At 37.0% G+C, this 21,933-nt stretch overlaps 1 protein-coding gene across 1 annotated transcript in view; it reads right to left on the bottom strand.

The window, feature by feature from the left end:
- The window catches only part of LOC139137306 (D-glucuronyl C5-epimerase B-like), a 149,407-nt gene extending 129,705 nt beyond the window's left edge, over positions 1-19,702 (bottom strand). Inside the window, exon 1 of the mRNA XM_070705325.1 lies at positions 19,534-19,702. The gene's annotated coding sequence lies outside the window, so the exon portion shown is untranslated. The remainder of the gene's footprint in view (positions 1-19,533) is intronic.
- Between the last annotated feature and the right edge of the window lie 2,231 nt (positions 19,703-21,933).

Below are 21,933 nucleotides of genomic sequence, written 5' to 3'. Positions count from 1 at the left end.
CTTGAGAAGTATGTCTGAAAATGAACTGCACAGACTGTTATTCTGTAGGACTAACAAACGCAGCAAATGGTGGTAAAGAAAATCAACTGGAAGAGAACCGTCAGTGACAAATTTCTGTTGGTTTAATACTGAATCTGGACGCAGGTCTGCGTGTGTGCGGGATTAGCATTCACTTCAAAATGCAGCGAATGAAATGACCGGTTATCTGAGGTCGCGTGACCCCGTCCCCCCAGACCGATTATAGATCTGTCACTGTAACTGTCGGACGGACTCAATCTGACGAGGTTTGACTGATGGTTTTTCAATAGCACTGCATCTTTGTTCGGCTAACTGTTCCATCTGTCGCCTGACAAAAAAACACTTTGTGAAAAACATGATTAGCAGACCCTCACAGGTGGATTAGGGTGTCTACTACAAATACGAGCCCGCACAATGGCGCCTGTTGTTCACCGAATAACCACGCTTGAAGTAGATAGCTTCATTATCACAAATATTATTATGTCTAGGATTTACTCAATGAAAAAATAAACCTTTTAAAGCATACACTCAATGCTTTTGATTCTTTTCTTAATTAAAAATTGGCATAATGCGTGCATTTGTACAGAAGTACAGACATGCAATTCAAAGCTTATCACTTCAGGGTTTTTTATCAAGCCAACCAGTGCCTACCACATGTATAACTGGTTGCCCAGGACAACTATGAATTTTGGTATGGGGTGCCTTTCCAAAACTACAAATAGGTTAGACAAGTAAACTGGGAGAAGGCAGCTTAAACAGAATTTATAAAATTACAACTTTAATAACGTGGTTTACACAGACGTTTTAAGAAATTTGCACAATGCACAAGGTTTTCAAAACACATTGATTGATGAAAAATAAAATTATAACGGAGCAGTGTTTATAATTATGTTATAATCATTACACAATGTTGCGATAACACCAGTGTAATGTATTTTTGTTGAAAACAAATTAATAAATTATTCTCGATTTGATCTTTTGCGATATTTTTTCACCAAAATATTTTCATTGAATGTTGAGTTTTCCATTAAACATTGCAAACATAAACCTTCATATGCAGCACAAGGAGTGCACTTATATGGCTTAGGTGAACAGCAGTACATGCACATATCAGGATCATGTCATCCCACAGTATTACTGGCAGGTCTGCATATCGAATTACATTCCCTGAAGGACCTCAGATATGTTTCTTACCAGAGTTACATGTATCCATCATGGTGTGCATGTTTATAACACAACGGGATTTTCAAGATTGAGTCACCCCTCTGTTTTGTTGGAGCAATCTGTTCATATTTTATATAATGATCATACAAAAGAATACATTTTCAAAACCAAAGAACATGCAAATTATGTATTGTTATGTAAATTAAGTACCCTCTGTGTTTTTCCATGCTGTGGAGAGCACTGGTGTGTGCTCCTTTAAGGATTTTGTATGCAGAATGGCTGGAAAAATTGTTCTCGCAAAAACTGGGCCGCATACAGTAAATGATATTGCTCTGTTCATCTATCTTTCAACTCTCTTCTTTAACAAGACGGAAATCCGATTCGGTACATATGTACAGTAGTAGGAGACCCCAGGTTAAATGAAGTGGGATATTCCTGGCGAGCGACTTGTAAAATTGCATGCTATCCCTCACAGTAAATTTGTTAAAAGATGGCACATCAAAATGCAAATCTGAGGTTTAAATATTAATATAAGAAACAACTACTTCGTATTTCGAAAAACCTTCAGTTAATCATTTGAAAATCAGTTAATTTTTTTTGAAGTAGTTTGAATTCAAACAAAGAATTCTGAGATTTCCCTTCCGAAATTCAATGTTAATTCTGACATTTGCAAAAAAAGACATATTTGTCTTTCAAGGACACTATCAGTAGTGGCTGTGTGAGGACGTGCATCAGACTTCCAAAGGGTGAAGAATTAACCTGGGCATTTTTATTACTCTGTTGTATTTCAAAACCACTTAAAGGAAGACATATAATATAGATGGTTGTTGCTGGAGTAGTATTTTGACTTATGAGAAGGAGCAAATCTTTAAAATGAGAACTTAGAGACCTCACCACAATATTTTCATAACCCTTAAGACTATGAGATCCTGCACACTTACGGCCATCAGATTTGCTACTGATATACTGTTGCACTTTGACCCCAACCTACAACATGACAGGTGCTCTGGCACGGACATCCCTGCCTGATGTATCAGTCTAAGTAATGGCATGCAGGTGTGTTAACCAAACGCCCAGTAATCTCACATTTATCATTATATGGATGTGAAAGTCTGACATTCTGCAAGAAACGGCAGAAACACAGAGAGGCCACCATGGACAAACTGAGAATTTTCAAACAACATTTATGTACATGTACTGGTACATACTTTCAGTTGGATAAGGTCAATGTCTATGACTATTTAATCCTTTGAATGCCAGGGTCAATTTTTGTCTCCTTTACAAAATGTCTCCCGACAATTTTGCTTTACATTTCCCCAATAGTTTTGATCAAAAACTGTAGCCCATGAAAAGTGATTTCAATGTGGTCAAAAATTGTTGAAAAATATTACTGAAAAATTCGTAAAAATTGGTAAAATTTGGTGGGAAAAATGACAGCTCTCAGTGGGCTACACTGATATTTAATTTGAACATCCAGAAAGTGTAAATTTTACTCTTCTATCCTTTAACATCATGTGAGGTCAGACATCTATCTAAACCAGGCCTCCCATTAATTTTAACGACAATTTCTGCCTGAGAAAATAATTTGTCGATAAAACGCAATGTGCTATATATATAAGAAGTATGTCACTACACACATACAGGCATGGTTCTGAAATCTAATTACTTCAACTTCATTGGGCATACTAGTCTACAAACTAGCTGGTAATTTTTGACTCAGAAAAACCAAGGGCCACTTTTCAACATAGTAATACCACTGTTGCTGGCTCCAAACACTAGTTTGTGATTCCGGGTCAGAATACCAACAATTGCTTTGGCATACATTTGCAACAGTTGAGTGCCAAAGTCAACATTTGTCGCCTTTATAAAATGTGACGCAGACAATATTTCTTTAAGATCAAGACAATTTGTTTGGAATTTTTCGCTAAATTTTGATAAAAAATTGTAGCTAATGAAAAGTTATGTCCCTTTCTTCCAAAATTATCAAAACAATTACTCAAAAATTTATACAAATTGGTAAAATATTGCACTAAAATTTAGGCGGGAAAAATTACAGCATTTAAAGGTTAATTGCTAGACACTAAGACTACCGTCAGTCTTACCAAAATTCCTCCTCATACAAAATACCAGTGTCAAAATAATGTCCAAAGAAAGCATTGCATCTCAGAACAGTACTGTACCTGTCTGTTATGGCTGACAGTGCAGACAGTCGTATATTTTTCCACGTGCATGCATAGCACTTTTATATATGGGTGCATGTACATTAGTGTTGTCCAGTACACTTTTTAAGCAATCTCAATCTAATTCCAGGCTAAAATCCAATTATACCAAGGCTACACAAATTCCTACACACAATGTTTAAATGTTTGCAAAGCTACAAAAATGACGAGATAAAATCTGCATTAATTTCAGTTTGGCCAGTCAAACATCTCATTTAGAAATTTTTCAAAGACTACAGAAGCTGCTTGTCTTTCCCTGAAATTAATCCACATAAATTTCCATGGCAACAACCTTGAAAATGGGCCAGCTGTCTGGCTATTAAGCCAAGCTATACAAGTACTTAACTAATATCGTCTGTTGTCCAGTCCGTAGGATGAAATTTGAATCGAGTTGGTGATTGTCATGCATGAGAATTCACTTCAAAGTAGAACTTGAAAACAGAAAAGTATTCCCTTGACAGACGGTATAGACAACATGATTTGAGTCACCAGACATTAAAGAAGAAGAAGAAATCTAGAAAATCAAACATACATGTGTATTTTCAATGCATTAGTAAATTAAATTTTATCTTCGTATTTAGAAGTACCGGTATACACAAAGTGACAGCAATCAGTCCACAGGGCCAAGAAGCCCGTGTTTCATTTTCTTCAACTGCACTTACAAGCATGCAGGGCTAATGGACGTGTACAAAGGCAACAGGGATACCATTGTGTAAGGTCAGTACGGGTGTTTTTCCAGCAGATGTCCTTTGTCTGCACATCGATGTAGGCGATGCGACCGCTGGAGTTGTAATGCGTCTTTTCAAATGGGGAACTGTAATTGGCTTACGAGGGACGTAATTGACAGAGCCCAGCCTTTGCGACTTTCAGGAGTTTCCCTCTATTGACGGAATGTATGTACGGCTATACACATCAAGGTCTTCTTTTTTTGCCTTGCATTGTTCAAACACACACACATACCAGACTCCAAAAGGCAATTTGTCTGAAAAACATCGCCACAATGTCACTGCTGGTGGTAGATTTAATCCGGTAATTTGAATTTCAAGACAGTGTTGAAGCAGGCAAGTTCTGGAGAATCAGGTGATCAAACCTAAAAACCTGGCTGGCAATGTGTACATATATATGCAGTCGGCTCTATGGGTAATGTAATTTGACTGAAATGCTGTAAAATTTATATATAAGGTCTATGTAGAAAATCAAATTTGGCTGTCTAACATGAAATTTGCATAACAGACCTACATGTAAGATGTGATTGGACAATTTAGCTGGGACTTCGCATAATAGGCCTTAATATAAAATGTGATTGGACAACCTAGCTTGAAATCTGCATATAGGCCTTAAAATAAGATGTGATTGGACAACTTAGCTGTCCAAATTTACATGCAAGACCTCAGGAGGAGATGTGATTGAACCAACTGGTTAGACAGAACAAAAGGCGGAGAATCTGATGTGATGAAAATAGGAAATGTTCACAAGGAGACCAATTCAAATCACTATCTGATCAAAGCTGAGCATCCGATACAAGCAACTATCAGCATCTACAGCTACACAAATTGGTTGCAGAGCAAATACTACAATCTACATGTTCAGCAACAGAATTAATTTGAAACAACTCTGCACACACAGGGTTCATGTAAATATGTGTACATCTCCAAGAGTGATTCAATCAAAGGATGTGTTGCTGGGCAACTGCCTTGCAAGATTACACGTTGCTAGGTGATACTGGGATCAGCAGGATATGAACTTGACATAGAATCTGTAAACAACACAGTGATATGAAGTGTACCAATAAGGGTTGGTGCCCTTTGCAGGAAGCCCTTGAAAATTACAAATGCAATTATTTATACTGTAGCCTACCTCTTACTACAATAATCAGTAACTTTGGCCACCCTACTACAAGCATAGGAAAACAGATAGAGCATTCAAACTCATGTACAAATCATCAGTCTAATGATTTGTACATTTGGAAAGCCTGTGAAAGTGGTGCCATCATGCATGAGGTAACACAGTTGCTGACCCATCACGTGCACAGGGCCTCAGGGCTTGCAGGCACAACATGGTGACTGCTGTATCTTGATGCAGCGAAAATGAACGTGATTTGATTTTTGCTATATTCGTGTGACTGTGAAAATTTAGATAGTCAGTCACTTGTCTGTCCGCAATGGAAACAAAATATGAATTTTCTGAAGACTGCGTCCCTACAGATGCCAAAACCACTGAATGGAGATTTTGTCCAATTTATTGGCGGTGGACCTTGAGGAATGACCTCTGACCGACCTGCTCCGTTGGAAATTATCCTGCGTCAGGAAACGAATGGGACTGTCCACTTAGCCTTCCTAATGATCCAGATATCATTAACCGGCAACAATGTCGGCAACACAGCAAAAATTTCCTTCTTTTTAACAGTTCATTACCCATTTCAGCATGGCTACACTGTGTCTGCCGACATGCACGGGGAATGGTAAATTTCCACACTCGACTGCGCTGATTATGATGTCCCGTAACTTGTATTGATTTGCTATTGTTTCTCTTTGCACATTTGGGTCAGGTACAATAGCCCGTAGCCCATTAAAGGCTGCGTTACCATAACATGTGGATATAAAGTTAATTTTTTTCTGTTAAAGTCTATCGACAGACTAGTCAAATGCACAGGAAACACACATTACTGGCACAGTATCGGACATTTTCCATTAAGCATTGTCCAGGCCAGGGCAATAAAAAATCTCAAGCTCAGATATATGACTTCAGTGACATTGTCTCATGGCGAATCAATTTTGACTTGATTTTACAGCTGCCTGTATATGGCATTGAACTTTATTCCACATTTGCAAGTTTTAAATGGCATGGTACTTGATTATGATACACTTAAACCTACAAATATTATTTCATCTTGAAAAATTTGACCTTTAAAGATACATTTAACCCTTTGAGTGCTGTAACTTCCCCCAAAATTAAAGCAACATTTTACAGAGTTTTTATGAATTTTTTAGTAATTTCTTTCATAATTTTGACCAAATTGGTATCACAGTTCACTTACTTCAGTTTTTTATCAAAATGTTGGCAAACATCTAAAAAATATGGACTAGGGTATATTTTATATAGTCGACAAAAATTTACTTTGGTGCTCAAGGGTTAAGTTTCACGATATTAACTTGCCATCACCTTCAGCTTAAGAGAAAATTTGCACCCAGTACGAAGGCAGATACTACTCCAGTTATTTCATCCAAATCGAAATTTAACATTTCTTAAACTATCATCTTTGTAAAATTTTAGGAAACAATAAGAATGTGATACTTTCCATGTTTTTAAATCTATTATTTTACAGTTTACAAGCGCATGTGTGTTCAGCAAGACTTTTTTCTAACTGTTTAACGTACAGGTAGTTCGCACCTCAAAATTGAAAGTTTTAATCTGCTCAACCCCGATTCCCTGTAAACAGGTCCACAATCACCATCAATAACAATGGTTTTGGGACAAACCATGGAAGTGAAAGGGTTAAACTTTTGCTCAGACTTTCCGTTAGGATACTTTTTAACATAAAGGATAGAAATCTGGACTCACCATACCAAATTTTATACAAGAGAGACAAATTACCCAATGTTTACAGACTCTTTAAATTCAACATGGCTGCTATCTGTGTGTTACATTGTAACTCTATTGTGAAAAATTAGATTTTGATTTCAACAAAAATAAGCCAGTGTAAAGTTTAGTTCCTCAAAAAGCTTCAAAATGAAGCCCCCACAAGTGTTAGACAAAAGAAATGTTGTAAAAGTTTAGAGTCACCAGTTTTGAGCCGCATACTACCTTAAAATGTTAAAGCTCCACAAGCTGTACCTTTGGCTATTTTTTAGAGCTTTTCTTTTGTGGTTGCCCTACACTTTCTGCATTGAATCCCTAAACTGTAATTTAATGCCAAATATTTAGCATATCATTACAACCTATAAGAGTATAATCTCCATTGTTATTGTTGAAATTTTATTCAAGTCCAGACTAGAATTCATTTGTAAACAATAAACAATGATCACTACACACATACAAGCTGTGTTGACAAAAAGAATACTCAAAATTTCATCATGACAAACGGATTAGGGTCAGACATGGTATACACAAGCAGAATACTGAAAAACTTGCCAAAAGTTACAGCTTATGTCCCTTTAAGCCTGTTCAACTAAAATATCACCGCTCAAGTTTAAAACTACGAGCATGTACATGGTATTACATGTATGAAATGAACCCTGCATGAAGTCAAAACTGTCAATTTCAAAACAACTTATATTCACAAAACAGAATACATAAAGAAGTTGAAAGACAAAGTTTCTTTCTTTCATGAACTGATGTTAATACTTGTGTGTAAAGTTTACAAAGCAATTAGATGTGTAATGGTGATCTAAATCAATGGTGATTAAATATGAATCTCATAAAAGTGGTATCCCTGATTTGATTTTAGACTGAAATGAATTTCAAAAATTTTTGTGTAACTTACTAACAACAAGAAATGTTTACGGTTTGCAAAAGTAGACATGATAACATTGTCACATTGTCAAGATCGTGGAAAAAAAATTGTCTCACCTGCAATGAGCAAACTTTTGTGTGATTGCAAGCTTGTACCAGTACATACCGGTATATACTATTGCTTGATAGTGATCTTTATACAGAAGACTTCAACATATATTTGCAAATACAGATATAGGTACTTACGATCAGAACAATTTAACCGCTGTTCTGGAATTATTCAGCTTTTAGGAAACCCAGGAATTTTCTAATTACAACTTTCAAGCAAGTATAATCTATAATCCCTCTTTGCTCCATATTGCCAAAAAAAGGTCACAAAACCAGATCCATGCAGCAAATCTATAAACCACCAAATTTGTAAAAGATATTTCAAGTTTTCAAATCTGGGAGTTGTTACCGATATTTAGCATACAGTGTATTTCATACTTGCCATGTAATATTAAGATTCTTAGTTTGGTGTCCGCACACTCAATGCACCTAAATATAAAATTCAAGGACTTCTAGGGATCTTATCTGTAATTTTAAAGGATTTTTGACATAAAAAAACAAATACAATTTTTGCTTTATCATTGTAGTATACCACTTGACATTATCTTTTTCATGATATCAAGACCTATCATATCATGATTTTTTAAAAATTATGGGAGGCTCATCAATTTTTCAGGACTTTCAAGGCTTCACTTTATTTTTTAACAGAATTTTGCAGGACTTTCTAGGAGGCTTTATGTCTAAAACAAACAGGTTTTCCAGGACTTTCCGAGAGTATATGGACACTGCTGAATCAATAGCAAAGGCTTCTGATCATTTGCATTTTTATCCAGTTCAAAAATGTACATGTATATATACATATATATACATACATAAATATGTATATATATTAATATATATATGTATAATATACATATGTATATGTGTGTGTACATATATATATATATATATATATATATATATATATATATATATATATATATATATATATATATATATATATATTTATATATTGTATATATATATATATAATATATAATATATAATATATATATATATATATATATAATATATAATATATATATATATATATATAATCACCGGTTGGTACATTTGCCTATATCACAATAATCATGTACACTGAAAAACAAGGGCAAAATTTGAAATACATGTCATGCTGGAGTTTGATAATGCAAAATTTCTGCTTGCCTGCAGTCAAAATATACAATCAATGAATCCTTGCGTTATTTAGAACCAAGTCTTCGATTCCTAGGCTTTTGTGAAGACATCAGCGCCAGTGGATCGAAGACTAACATGTTTGTCATTGACATGGCATGGTGTGAAGGCTCACCCACACACTGAGAAAGTGCTGTTGCCTTCAATTTACGATCACTGTACTTCGCTGAAACGCACTAATATTGAGTGACTGAAACTGTAGTCAAGGGGGCTGACACAACGGTTCATGTGTATGACAGGTAAAAAAAAGACACATTCCTAGAACCTCAAGGGAGACTCTGCACAAAGCCATTCCTGAAATTGACTTCCGAGTAATCGTAGCTTAAAGAACAAATTAAATATGCGCTGCCAGTTATTAAATTATAGAAACAGATTAGTGTATAGAGAAAATCACAATACAGTTAATTAGATTGGCATATATCTGATCAAAAATTTACAAGAAGATAAAATGAGCGAAAGATTCACCATGATCAAAGCTGGGTAGGCTATAGGGTTGCCTCAATATCTGTTGACATTCTTCGCTCTATGGCGAGATCCTTCCCATTCAGACTTTACAGAGCTACCGCAGACTGCAAACTCATTCTGTTGCCATCAAGGCACGTATCGGCAAGAACAGCTCAATCTAACTCCGCTGCAAATTGTCTACTGCGACCTTTTTTTTCCTGGTTTTTAATGAAATAATTGGCAATTTGGCTGAATTACAGAGCAGGAAATGTGGCCACTCACAAAGGTTTGACCTTCCGCTGAGCTGAATGCCAAATCCTGAAAATCAAGGTCGATAGCACACTTGCGATTCAAAATAACGAAGAGACACCTGAATCTATCAAACTATCCCATAATACACTTTTTACAATTTTGAATAATCTGAATTTTCAATAGCATATTTTAGTAATTTTGGTTCTTTCTCTAACTACATCACCCGTCAATTTTAGGTGATTAGGCATAAAGTCTAGTTATAACATGTGTGCTCCTACACTTAGCTTACCACACACGTCTTATTCACTGCAGTGTTAAATATTTATAGTTTTGTTATTGCATGTTGACCATATTAAACTCACACGTAAAATCAATACAATGAATTGAATACTGCGCTATGCAGGAATGTATTGAGAGCTATTTTCACTGTAACTGCTGAGCCAAGCTACACACCTTTCACCAGCAATATTGGGCCTTGTGTATGAGGTGAGGTGAATATGTACATTAGGCGCAAGATATTGAACACAAAGATGTACATGTCTCTATGCTTTTTGCTCAGAATAATAAGAGGACTAAAATCTGTATGTTTTTATGACAATGCTCACAGAAAATATTGGACAGAATCAGAATAGTTTACATGCACAAATATTTCTGAAAATTTTGGTATCAACGAATCAAAAGAAGAAGCAAGCAAAATGGAGTGTTTAGGAGATTCCTTCAATTGACTGCTTATTCTTATTGTGTCAAATAAATATTTCACTGGAATATTTACCTGTATTTACACTATTAGCTGTGCCTCGAAAATTAAAGGCATGTACATTGATTGTAAAATTTGCAGTTTTTCCATTTGTAAACACAATTCTACAAAATACTGTCAACGTCAGGCTGTACCATGTGATGTAGTCAATATGTATTGAGTGTACAGTTGTGACAAATGTGTCCCAGCAAATCAGACAGAAAATCTAAAACGTGCAGGGGTTTCAAACTTTAAATCAACAAATTTGTTCAAATCTTTGAAATCTATCAATTCTAGTGAAAACAATTCAAATAGGACAGAGCTGCATGTATTCTAGACATTAACGTTTAACCTGTTCACCCCAGGGCACTATGAAAAGGTCCGTAATCACTGTTGATAACATTGGGTTTGGGCTAAACCATGGTGATAAACAGGTTAAAACCTCACCTGAGTTATTGAAAAATTCTGCAAAACTGAAAATATCCAAGTAGCTTGTTTTTTTCCTTATCTGGCATCGTCAAATTCACGACCATTCCCCATACCATACGTTCACCCATAATCGATAAATGTATACTGAGCACATACATGTACACCATGTACAACTATCCCAAATGAATTTTTTGCAATATGCACACATGTACATTCACATGATATTACGTACATCTAGGTGTAAATATTGATGTCCAACCGTACTATGTCTGTTGGTACATCATTTCGTACATCACTACATGTACAGGTACATCTTTTTTCACATACACAGGTACACAGACAACGTAGTCATTATGACCATAAGCTTACAATTTTAAAACTGATCATGTACATATAGGACCCAATCAGTACAAATCAATATATAGCTAGATGCGATACAAAAATACATGTACATGTACTACATACTGACAGCATCTTCACCTTAATTAACTGCGTACATTCTCTGAGCGAGATAAAAGGTCACTAGTCTGCCCTGAATCCAAGCTTTTTCCAAAAATGAAAATTCAATTAAGGCAAACATATGCACAAACTGCCCGAATGACAAATATGGGATTTCCATGGATTGCCAATCATAAAACGTGCCACTACATTCCACATCAGACTCGTGGATTACACATGTTCGTCTACAGTATGTCTAGACTGGGAAAATATTGTGTCTATGATTTTTTTCATCAAAATCTACACAAATTATTTACTAGCACAGCTCTACATGGCAAAACTTTGCTTGGCTGTTGATAGAAAAACAAGAAACTGTATCACTGATACGATCATGCGCACTCAAATCTCAAATTCAATTACAATGTCAAGTCCAAAGGTACATGCATATACAGGCAAGGATGTGCATGTACCACCAGCATACTGTGTAGGCATTCCATTTAATGTAGAATGCACCTATGGGGCAAGATCTTCGGACTCTCAAAAATTTTAGATTTCTTTTTCTGATCTACCTCTTTGATTGGGGGGGGGGGGGGGGGGCGCTCATTTTTAAGCTCCAGGAGGTTAAAAGTTTATACTGTCATAAATTTTTAAAAATCAAAAATTTTATTTTTTATTCGTAAGAGTGCAGTTGAAAGTTTGCTTGAGGAAAGCATGAACAAAATTTTAAACCTTTTACTTTCGAGGCACATACTACCTTAAATCTTTATATACTATGGAAAAATGTTCAACTGAAATGATGTATGTATTGATGTATTGAAATTATTTCAATTAACATTCAGAACAGCAATATCATTTGTTCTGCTGGGATATGAATTCAGAGTTAGTATTATAGTAACCCAATCTTTTTACTATAGCCTACACTGCATTACACAACACTTTTCTCTGCATCCATTCACTCCATAGATATTCTTACACAACCTCACACTTCACAATGAGTCGAATGACATCAATAGGCTTAATTTTAGTGACAGGAAACACGCACAGAACACCACAGCAATCTCTGTGTAATCCTGTTTGTTTTTTCTGCCTATTTAGTGCATTAACCACTTCCTTGATTAGCCATGAATGCCATAAAGCCCATACAGCACAATTATTTAAAATCCACACGTAAGATCCATTCAATGACTCAACAAACAAGCAACTGCCTACACTCTAATACTGGGTACGCTTCCTGGAATTTTTTCCCTACCCAATTTGCATACTAATCCTGCCAATTCCGTGGAAATTGCATACGTTTTCAGTGTGTCCAGAAACCGGCATTCGGGGATCCAACATCCTACACCAAAGTCAGTGAAAATTAGGAATGTCCGTATGAGGGGAGAACCATTTGATTTCTGGGGGAGGGAATGGAGGATGGGGGGATTAGTTGGCAGGTGGAGAAGAAGAAAAAAAAAGATCAAGTTATGTCTTAATGTCCAGTAATGACATAAAATAGATATAATTGCTGTCAAAGTGGGGGAAGGGGGAATTGTTTCCATACCCATCTCGTCCAGCCCCCTCCCCCAGAAATCAAATTGTTCTCCCCCTAAAATGGCCAGCCACGCCCAGTGACAGTCAAGGATTCAGGGTGCTCTTTACATGTAGGTGGCTTGCCAAGGACAAGCGCTTTGGATTCTTTTGCAACACTTGTGAAAATCTGCATACTGCTTCTTTAAACAATTTGGCAAGATGAAAGGTGTAGGAAAAAGGTACAATTTTACCAGGTGTTATGACAAGGTCGACATCTGATAAATTTGTAACGCACTTGACCAAAGGATGCAATCTTAATTTCATTCCAATCTGAGGTGGGTAGGAAATTCACCCTTCTGCTTCAGAAACTGACAGTGAAAGCTTTTGTTTACCTTGACACTTTGATAGAACTTGGAGAACAAAATTCACTTTGCAATTTTCAAATTAGGTATCTACCTCAGATACTTGCCTTTTAATTGGATAAAATTTCTCTTATTTCTTTATCTGCTTTTCACAATAAAACAGAATTCAAATTCACTGTGTTGCGGCGTACCTTACAATCTCGCACTTCCCCCCCCCCCCAAAAAAAAATGCTTTTCTTTTAGCCACACAGAGAGCTTGTGCCCGGGCTCTGGAATGTAGGGCATTCAAAAAAATTTGTTTACTGTAGAATTACGTAACCAAAGTCAAGGAGGCATTTTGACTTTCCACTGAAATGAAAATTGCGTCACAGTGGAAGTCTTCACTGAAATATACATTTGAAGTGAGTCAGCCAAGATATGAAACTTAAAAAGGCATATTTTTAGACCTTTATGTAGTACATTTATTGCTCTAGTGGAGTCACTCCCTCCTTCTATTGTTCCATCATAGTTTGGTTTAGGACGGGAAATGGTTCTCTGAGTATGAATGTACATTCATCTTAGTTACTGATTGTTTCCTATTGAACTTTACACCAGTTAAAACAAATGACATTCTGTTCCATTTCAATAGGAAAAATTCTGCCCATTCACAATTACATTAAAAATAACTATTTTGGAATGCAGAGTACCAAGTGATCAACCGATACTTTCCTCTCTGGTATTTCAAACTTTCAGGCTGAAGAACATCTGAGAGTGAAACAAATTCAAAATCTCTGTAAACAAATTTACACGCTTTTTACATTATAAGAGACTTCTGCCAACCTGCCAATCACTGTCAAGGGCGTTTGTAAATTTGTTCCACAATTTATAAAACAAACACCTCATATATTTACACAAATCCAAGTAATGAATGTACTGTGGTGCCCATGTTAGGATACCACTGTCACCTTGTTTTGTTTTGAAATCACGCGGAGTTGTGTACGAGCTTGTGAAATGGATAGCTGGTGTTTGCAGAGTATGAAATTTTTATGCTCTCAGTTTTCATATTATCATAACCTGGGTTGGTTGGATATAAACTGACCACCAGGGAACGGTAAACTACATCAGTGACACATGCCATATTTTGTTACATCTCAAGGCGGTGATGGGGAGCACGGACACTGGGAAAAGGAATCGTGTCTAAAATCACATGCATGCTACATGAGCTGTCATAGTGATGGTAAACCAAATATGCATTATGTACATGTACCTGAATCAGTGAATATGATACTGTACCTGATAATGAGCAAAATGTACGTTTTCAATACATTCCCGCAGAGTTCCAGAAACTCAGAATATAATTGCAGAGTGTAAGCGTACCAAACCAACGACATCAATGATTTCACCTTCAGAATAGAGATCTCCATAACTGTCGTGTAAATTATGACGACCACACTATGACACCTGTCAGTTTGCAGTGAAATTTTGACAAGTCATACAGAAATGGCAAGCAACTGAAAAATGTTTAACGAATCTGCAAATTCATATTGGGAGAATACTCAAACTACCATTTCACAGTAAACTGTCATCAAACAGAAAGAAACTTCATAACATCCTGTCACATCTGAAAGCTCTATTACTTGTAACTTCTAATGTATTATCAATGATTTATAGATTGTTTGTAAACTACTTTCTTGTTCTACTCCAAAAATCATGACATACAGCCTACTGTATAAATCGTCAACACAATGTGTATGTTTTCTAATGTCCACATTATTGTTGCCTAATGAATTTAAATCCAAATCAGAAACCATTTGCAACAACAACAGTGCAAATTATACACAAATAGTTCAGTTGGCATGCTAGATGCTATATAAAATTTTCTGACGTAAATATATTTAAATTGAAAAAATAAAGTGCATATTTTCCAGGACAAAATAATGAAAATTTTGAGATTTGAAATACAATGTCAGTTTTGCACCAGAACTTGCTGAAGAACCTAAGATTTGTTCAACCATGTTATCAAGTTTTCAGCAAATGCTGATGTTGACAAGGTTAACAAGACCAGGACCCACACTGATGTACAGTCCTTAGGAATGAAGGCAGCTGACCTCGCATCAAGCCAGTAATGACATACAATATATCATGCCCTCATTTCACAAATGGCAAAATACTGTCTCTGAGATGTCTCATAATTGCACTTGACGTAAATTACCTTTGTACTTGCACAATTTAGAGTTGTATTTGCTTGATTGATGCTCCAAGGCTTTAGGACAAAGTGATGGCCATCTTTATTTGTTTTTTCAATATTCTAATGACTGAAACATGACTGGACACCTACATGTACTTGTCATGATATTTGAAATAAAGTGTGCATTCCCAATTCTAACCTTTTCAAAAGAGTACATGTATATACATGTATACTGACTTTCCTGTATACTTTCTAAAAATAATTACTGTCTTTACACCGTAAAGTGTCACAAATTTTTGATGAAACTTGAAATACACTCTTCTGACGGTATTTGTACATGTTCAGACTGACTCAATCACTTGTCTGTGCAATTACCTACAGCGTTGATCGCGATTTCAGGTTTGTTACTAAATATAGCTGCACGCGCGCGACTTCAGACAACGCTGCCTAATAATCGGACAAATTTTGTTGTTGTATCCACGGCTGTTGTTGCAGATTGTGGTCTAAACCATAAATTCACACAAATAAGTGTGACTTTTAGTGGCCAATGTAACACTAGCAGGTTTTATTTTTGTAGTTTTACGTGGAAAATGCGGACAAATATTTATTTATACATATTAATGAGAGTAAAGTGACATCATTTGCGATCAGTGCTGTTGGTATACTGTACGTAACTTCCTTTTAATTTTCACAGTTCTTTACTTAGTAATCTCGATAACTCTATGGGTTTTGAAAATCTCTTTTCATGAAGGTTGAGAAACATAACATGTATCAAGGACAATTATATGCTGTACTTTTCAATAAATACAAGCCATAAAAATTCTTCTCATATTTGGCAATGTCACAGGCACAAAACAGTATTTGACCAGATTCAAACCATAAAGTAAACAATTTTTGCAAATCTTTGGTCGTTTGGGCAGATTTCAACAAGGCCTTACCACCCAGAGTTCAACTACACATTCCTATAGGATAGTCACACCCTCTTGTGAGGAAAACCAACCTACTCAAAGAGTCAAAACAAAGCTCTACATCAAACACAGTACCAGACACCATTTAGTACAGATAAGCAGCGTTACAAATACTGACTTGTACAGAACATAATTTACGCAAGAAGGAGATATAGGATCCATACATCAGTACATTCAAGTCTCTGGATGAACGACCCTTGACCCAGGCAGCCATGTTAAGTTGTGGAGAATTCACAGGAGGAACGTTTAAGTACCACAGGGAGCAGCAGGTGACACAGGAACAAATTACATGTGACAGAAATGCTTTGGTGATTTGTATCTGTGATCATTCATTCATAAATAACTAATAATCACAAGAATTTCTGAAGTCATGATAAAAAGAGTGCCATCGCAAAGACCTGATGATGTCATCTTCCTGACTCGAAGGAGCTTTCTGGTCCTCATAGCGGTTGTCGTGGCAGCAACAGTACATCATCTTCTCTCAAGCCAATTGCCATGTTGTGTGTTTCTATGACACAGCACACACACTGAAATCATTTTGCTCATGAAATTTTCAATCAGGTGGCCTGGTCGTTCATAAGTCTGAAAGATAATGCCCGTGTTCACTACGACCTTTGAAGCTAACAACGTAGTTATGGCAAGAGGTCAACGAGTGCCAGAGCAATCAAAAAAAACATTCTTCTTTGGGTGGGATTTATTTTGAAGCTCAAGAGATTAAGTTTTCACTTGAGTCAAAACAGATTTTTTTTCCAACAAAGTTAACATACATACAGGAATGGTAGCCATTTTGAATTTCAAATTCCAAATTTTTCATGATGGCCTGTGCTCTATCCTTGATTTTCCAAGGGAATGGTTTGAAAGTTATCTCACGAAAAGTTTGAGCAAAAGTAAGTATTTCACTTTAGCCGCATGTATTACATTGACACATACATTGTGTCACAGGTGACACTTTCAGAATGATCATCTACAGCGTTTCAGATTGACTGTACATTCAGAGTTGATGAGAGAGTACAAGAACGTATATTTCACAGTTTTGGTACAAAAATGTAGGATGTCTATTTTCTTGGACAGTGCTATGAGGTTGATACAGATGCAATCTATGGAGTATTAGTAGCATAGCTGTCATTTGATGGTGCACTTTTGTTATGTCACACGATGCAAACAAATAGTCTTTTCATTCTGGCTCAGGTATGGCATTTTCATAATGTTGTGAAGTTTTCACTTCTCATGTGGTATAACGCTAATATTGGATTTAAAGTACTGCCACACAACACAGTTGTGTCATGATACTGTGTGGGTCATTATTACATAATGCAGTTATAGAGCCATTCAACACAATGACAAGACATAAAAATATTGGGTCAAATTTACAACTCTGAAGGTGGATGATGACAGCTAATGCAATCTGTAGCTATCTCTGCTTTAGAGTCTGTCCATTCTCTGATTAGGTTGGCATTTTGATTACACCGAGTGAATAAATATATGAAATTTAAAAGTGGAAAAATAGTTCAATAATTGTGGCCCATGGGCCACGAGCCGGATTTTTCTGTTGTGTTGGCTGTACAGTGCCACCCCCCTGGTCGTAGGACTATAACTCCATCCAATAGCAAACAGAAATTTTGCACAGCAGATCTGCTGGGCACAGAAACGGTCGCACAGGCAGTGAATCTTCCCCTTACCTAATGGAAATTTTACCATAGTCTTGCTTCCTTGTCATTAGTGATGCCATCTATGCTAACGGAATTGTCGACAGTGTATATCTCAATTCTCAGACTGAAAAACAACAGCTCCACGACTCGGAGCAAAGTTTTCCTTCAAATCTGCCGCCATCTTGCATGTTGCTGAATATGATCACAGACAGTAGAAGCGAGACTACTATCCATGATTAAACCCTCGTTTGCCATTATAAAATATACACTATCTGCAGTATAACATTTCTGCGTATTCTATGGGATGGAATTGTAGCCCTATGGGCTTGCACACACAACCCACAAGAAAGAGAAAGCCAGTGCACGGCCTGAGGGTAACAATTATTGCAGCTATAGGGGGAACATAGAATATTTGATTTCTGATGATTATAGTATATTTAAAAGTTATGCAATGTGATTTTTATAATTTAATTTATAAAATAAATATGAAGAGATAGATGGGATTCACCTGCTGTCACTTAAAGTATGATGCAAGTACCCTACGTTATAGTACACAGTAGCTCTGCAGGGCACCCCTTCATGTCATCGGCGACAGGAGGCGTAGCCGGTAACATACAGCCCTGCCATAGCAGTCACAGACACTCCCTACGCCCAGATAAACTTGAGGGTTGTAAACATGTTTACGACTTTCTACGTGGGTTCAATTTCAAATGCCTGAACTGTTGGACAGAAACGGCGAGACGCGACGTCACTTTTTCTTGGCCACTTGGGACTGAACATTGATAAGTTGCATGAAGTGTACAACATGTGCAGTTCGACTTCACGCAGCGAAACTGAGTGAAACCCTACACGCTCTCTCATTACAACGTACACAGTAGTCTAACCCGTTGACCAGTTGTGACCACAAAGCGGACACCGAACGCATAACCGCCAGTTTACCTCACAAAAACATAGGCTTATGGAGGCTACGTTATATCCCCGACCCTCGAGCTTATAACACGGCTAAGCCGACTTGTAATCGACCCGTTTAGGTAGATTATCGAATGAGGATACTATCGGGAAATGGCATGGGTTTCCTCTATGACAGCAGTATCGGAAATCGCTTTATCCATCTACTGCGTAATTCACATTACAGATTGGGCGCGCACTTCCGGGACGTTACAACAACACCGTGAGTACACCGACAATCGAGTGACAGTTTCAACTTCGATCTACTTAATAGAACAAGATCTTCACAATAACTTGCCTCACTTAGATCACGATCCCTACGTTGTCCTAAGCTTCGAGACGCGAGACGTCAAACACAAAGCGTGTTTACAAAGTTAGCATACAACGCCAGCTTGACTCCGCTGTTCGCTCGATGACTCAAACGTAAACATGTACACTGTACATCATGTAAACTTGCCTACAAAAATGTTGATAAGATTTAAAATTACACCAACCTTGGACACATAAGTATAAGCCGATCTACCGTAACAGCGTCTTCGGGTATACGATCCGTCGATCTGCGATGTCGAAACAAAATCGCACTGGATTAATCACACCACAGCAGCAGTTGTATGGATACACGTGTGGGTGAACTGATTTCAATCTGACGAGCTGGTTCAAAATGGCGGAGCCAAAATTCGGAATAAAATTCCTTCAGAGTTTTCCGATGAACTAACACAGAATCGCCGGTCTCTTTCGCCCTCTATGAATAGCTGCTGTTTAGTTCTTGTTTGAAAATGCCATCTATTTCGAGAAATCCGCATCTGCGACCGATAACAAGCGAAGGTAAGTCAACCCTTGATAACCCTAAGCTAACTAGGTCAAAAGGTCGTCAATTCGTAAAATAGACCAATGAAAACGCTCTTTGCTTTAGTGACGTGAATAAACCAATCAACTGTGACGAACTCAGTTCAGCAACAGCAAAGATCCTATACGACTCTAGATGGCGCTAAACTTCAGATCTTGCAACTGTAATTTTCTGGATAGTTTACATCAAAATGGATGGGCGCCGATATGTGGACTCTGTGTAAATTACTGTGTACTGTTACGTACATACGGTGAGTTTTCAAATAACATTGTGGATTAAGATACAAACGAATTTTGCAAATAAATAGGTGATTGTTCCTTCGACTCAAAGATTGTTTCTCCCGGTCACGATTGCAGGAATACTAATGGAGACTGAAGAGGATAATACTGTGAGGGTCTGGCTGCATCGGTCAAGAAAAAAGGCAGCATCGAAAAACTGCAATATCTGCACAAATCTTAATATAATAAATGTAATTGACTTTGCTGTAGTCTCTGGAATAAAACGTGGTTGCAAAACGCGCAGCGATGCGATGGGCTGCGCTCGAACAACCTTACCTTAGAATAAACTTGCTGAAGCCATGTGATACAATTGAAACAAAGATTGAAATATACTTGATGAGTGGTTTGACCTTGAAAGATTAATTGGTGCACCAGTATACTAGTAATCGGTTGAGATGGTTCGCGCCCAGACCAGAAAAGTTTTGAACAAAATTGAGAGTCCGAATACAGTATCTATCCCTGGGGCGCATTCTTCATTATAGTTTGGCCGAAACCCATTGTTGTCAATTGTGGTTGTGGATCTATTTACAGGGAATTGGACTTGAACAGGGTAATTTGTTTAGCAGCAAGACTTAAGAACACCCAGGGACTACGTAAATTGAACAACACTACAAATCGAAATAATTCCTGAGCGTTCAATATACAATGGAAGGGCGTCCCAGACAAATCCCTTTACAAATTGGAACCAGTGTTTATCTTATGCATTATCTGATTTGTTAAATAATTCAAGGCTGCTGTAAGCCACAAACTACACCCAGCGTCGGTTAAACTATTTACCACCACATTGACGTTCACCAGCGTTTTCTTGTTTGTTGTTTGTTTGTTTGTTAAGAATACATACATTGGGAAAGTAACAGCCTAGATGAAACATGAAGATGTGCATTTGCTTGTTTGTTTGTTCGTTTGATACAAAGTAATTAATAAAACATACGGAGTACCCAGACTTCAAAACAGGTCAAATAATCAGGAACATAGAAAATGACAATAAGCAGAGGGTCATCCTGAACAATTGCTAAGCGGTGGTAATAGGCAACTTACGTACCCTGCTTGAATACTCCACCCGACAAGATTGACCAACAGTGACAAATATTGTGTAATGATCCGTCAAAACCCTAAATTTACTGTTGTGAGTCAAAGCTACGTGCTGTCACTCATCATTTGAGGAACAGACGTTTGATATTTCGATGCAACATTTCCACATCTGTCATAGAACTTTTTGAATGTTTCACTGATCTGCATTCTGAGAATCCCTACTTCACCAGTTTTTGCGCATGAGCCGTGTGTCTATCGAAAGTCTTCAGTGAGTTACAAGTACTTCAGTATCTCAAGAGTTGTGAAATGTATGCACCATAAACCGGAGCAGATTGCATATTACTTGACAAGTAGGGAAAGTTTATTGTTTCAAAATTGAATTCGTCCCTTTTGTCATTCAGCTTCGTGTACACAGTGTATTTTGTCTATAATTTCGAAAAATATATCAAAGTGCAATGTTTATTCCACAAGTTCAGTTGTTTCTTTGCTTATCAAATCATCAGGGTAGACGTGATGAAGATAACTGGATGTACAAGGATTGTTTAAGCTTATGTGACCGTCAATAGTTCATAGTGTAAACACTTGAGTTTCACACCCCGCTTTGTGAAGAGACTGCATGAACGTGCAGCTTATTCATACGTATACATTACAAAAAATGTGTCTGCAAGAAGTGGTACACAGTTTGTGTCCATGGGAATGCCTGCAGTTACGTCATTCCAGCAAATATGATGAATGTG

The sequence above is a fragment of the Ptychodera flava genome, chromosome 7 (assembly GCF_041260155.1).
Source record: "Ptychodera flava strain L36383 chromosome 7, AS_Pfla_20210202, whole genome shotgun sequence".
Classification (NCBI taxonomy): Eukaryota; Metazoa; Hemichordata; class Enteropneusta; family Ptychoderidae; genus Ptychodera; species Ptychodera flava.
Note: the sequence above shows the minus strand (reverse complement) of the source record. Positions and strands in the feature narration are given on the sequence as shown.